Here is a 3,461-nt window from a genome sequence, read left to right as displayed (position 1 = left end):
GCTTCGGGGGTGCAACGGAAGTTGACGCATTAATTTCAAAATTGCGTACAGAGCTGGAAAACGATTACAGAACTAATGAATATGCCGGCGAAAGCCTCAATGAATCCATACAAAGCAATAACTTAAGCGCAGCAGTTATACATGATCAGCCCAGTAACCCAGTACAACCTGTTTCAGAGACATGCCCTGTACACGGTCCAAGTCTTATTAACCCTGAAACAAAACGTGCGAACAATGAATCGTCCAGTTCACAGAGAGACAATATCTTATTAAGCGCCATTAAAATTGCTGCAGTACCCGCCCATGAAGAAACGGAAAACAAATCGAGCAGTGTATTGAATACAGAGGCGCCAAATGAATTTAATCATGATACGGAAAATGTTTCTAATGAATCTAATGATCAAGATTATCTAATTGTTCTGCCAGATCCCGATTATTTCGCTGATTCATATGTTCCTGTTGAATTCTCTTATAAAAATGAGAGAAAAATGTCAGATGTATTAAATGATAATCAAGAATCCACTGATTATGATTCATTATCTGCCAATGAGGTTCCAAAAAAATTCAAGCAAACTGTTTCACAAGAATCGAAAGCTGGTGACCTCAAATCAAATGTCGTCGATCCTCATGATCTCGTCCGTTCTAATGCATTCCCTGTTAAATGTGACAAACATATCGCATTAATAGTAACTTGGCTGTATGAGGATCCAACAGTCTTTCGTGGGGGAGGGTGAATTCGAGAAAATAAAAAATCCGGATATCAACTCCGGATTTCTCAAAAAGGGGAGGTGTTGTATCCCCTGGCGAATTATGAATCATAAATCTGAGGTCCATTTATGGACAAATGTAATACGCCTATTCCTATTGGATAGTTGTTAAATAAGTGACCTAATCGTTTCTGTGTTCCTCTTATCATAACCTTTAGTTTGACCTTGGAACTATTATTATTGATTACTTTCCCCCTAGCTACAGCCACATTGGCCAATTACTGTACAAATGTTATTTTTCTATTTTTGATATGTGTGGTCTGTTTGGTTAGTATATATAACCCAGTATGCTTGTAAATAATGATTCATATTGCTGAGGCTGTTATTTGTGTTCTGGACTTAACGGACTGGGCTAGGCAGATAGGAAGGACCGAATAGCACCCAATACTGTTCGTACGTATTTCCTATATCATTGGATATATACATATATATTAAGAGGCCAGAAATCTATACGTTATAACAATAATTTGTCAACAAATTAACTAGATTTTTAACAATTATTTATACGAAAATGAACAACATTTGAGCGAACAATTGTTTTTAAATAAATTCATCATCAGGCTCTACAGTTAATAAGTCCATAATTATTGTGATATTTTACGACTGGATCACCGGATACCTAAACTAAATATTATAAACCTTCCTCCCCTTTTTTTTGATCACCTCTATCTTAATCTTCATATCCATCATTCTCAATTCGTATATCGTAATTACCTTGATAATACCCCTTTTATTGCATATTATATTCACACAACAATCTTATTATTATAAACAAAGATGGATAGTGAGTAGCAGTGGAATCAAGGACGCGCGTTTTGTCCTATTTGGGATTCGTCAGTTGGATGTACCTGCATCTCAGAGTTGATGTTCACTCTGGGACTCGAAACCAGTACCATCCGCTTCAAACGCCATCGCGTTATCCACTCGGCCACTGAGTCCTGATAGCCACTTGCTTGTGCGATGGGGTGAAGTTTAAATTCATTTAGTATTGTTTGTTTGAATCTTCCCATCGATATGTTAGGACTGTAACTGGTCAGTCTCTAATTGGCATATGTGCATACTGTGCGTATTGCCAATTAGAGACTGGCCAGTTGCAGTCCTAATATATCGATGGGAAGATTCAGACAAACAATACTAAATGAATTTAATCTTATTATTATTACTATTACTATTTATCATTACTATCTCAATTGACAAGATGAAATTCTCCTGCTATGAATTTTATTCACACGATTTTTTGCATTTTCATTTTTCTTATATTGCTATCATACAGATTGTGACTCAAAATTTTACTCCAAATCACTTTGACTTTTAATAAATGACCTTTCTAATTTACAAATAACACAATTTTGAAGTATATATGTCGTAACAGATGCAACCGTTCACCATTGATAGGTCCTGGGTTCAAATCCTGCGAGGCAGGATCGTGGATGAGCACTGCTGAGGAGTCCCACAATTGAACGAAATGGCCGTCCAGTGCTTCCAGGTTTTCCATGATGGTCTAGCTTCGATCGACTCATGATCTCAACTATATAAAATTTTTAATGTATATAACACTATCAAATTCATTAATGAATTCCTGATTTTGACCTTTGTAAAACATCTCAATAATTATGGACTTATAACTGTAGAGCTTGATGATGAAGTTATTGAAAACAATTATTCACTCAAATATTCTTCCTTTATGAATATATTCTATAGGGATCTTTAAACTGCTTAAATTATTTATACATAGGTATATTTGTTTATTTGTATAATATTTATGTTTCTTTTTTTGTTGGAAATGAACACCTTTATAAATTATACAATTACTTTCCCAGACTATTCATTTCATTTTGGAGGCTGGATTCTACGTCAAACTAACATACACACTTGATATATAACACTGTAAGCAGTGTACAATTTTTTTTTATAAAAAAAAAGGTGAATAAAACAGAAAAAACCAATTAGTGATAACATTTTAAATGCCTTATAACTAATCATAGAATGTAAGTTTTGCCTTTCCAATTAAAGTCCATAATATATGTATCTTATCGATACCTTTCTTACAATCTTATAAGTCTTATGATTTATTTATCATTGCTAAGTTTAGTTAGAGATTGTGATTGTGGAGGAGTGAGAAAAAAAGCTACATCTAAGTTTATGAAGTAATTCAGCAGTATTTCCTCTTTGAATGAAGTTGGAGGTTTTTTAATTCGAAAAAGTTCTTATTCATCTTAGTTTAGAATCATATAATTAATTTGTTCATTAGAACAGGTTTAACTGTAATAATGATAAATGAAGTAATAAGAAAGTTTTTCTTATGGAATTTACAAAATTTAATAAGTAGTATACACATAAACAACAAGGCTGTCTGATTGAATATCTAAGCTACCTTATCCCACTATCTAGATATTTCAACAAATTATCTGGTTTTATGTTTGTTTTAAACGATTATTATGTCAATTAATTGTATTAGCTATTCAGCTGTTGTACAAGTTACAAAAAAATCCAATCAGTGACATCGTAGTTGATGGTAATATGCATCGAAAAGAATGTAAATTATTCAGACGTCGATTTACTGGACTCCTAACATCTAATTGGACATTACTCAATATTTAACTTCAATATCGATCAAGAAATAAGAAACTTGTTGAGATACTTAATGCTGATAATTCTATATTATCATAGTTGAAAGCATGAGTCAATTGAAAC

This window comes from Schistosoma mansoni, chromosome 2, assembly GCF_000237925.1.
Source record: "Schistosoma mansoni strain Puerto Rico chromosome 2, complete genome".
Taxonomy (NCBI): Eukaryota; Metazoa; Platyhelminthes; class Trematoda; order Strigeidida; family Schistosomatidae; genus Schistosoma; species Schistosoma mansoni.
This window is presented reverse-complemented; position numbering follows the sequence as displayed.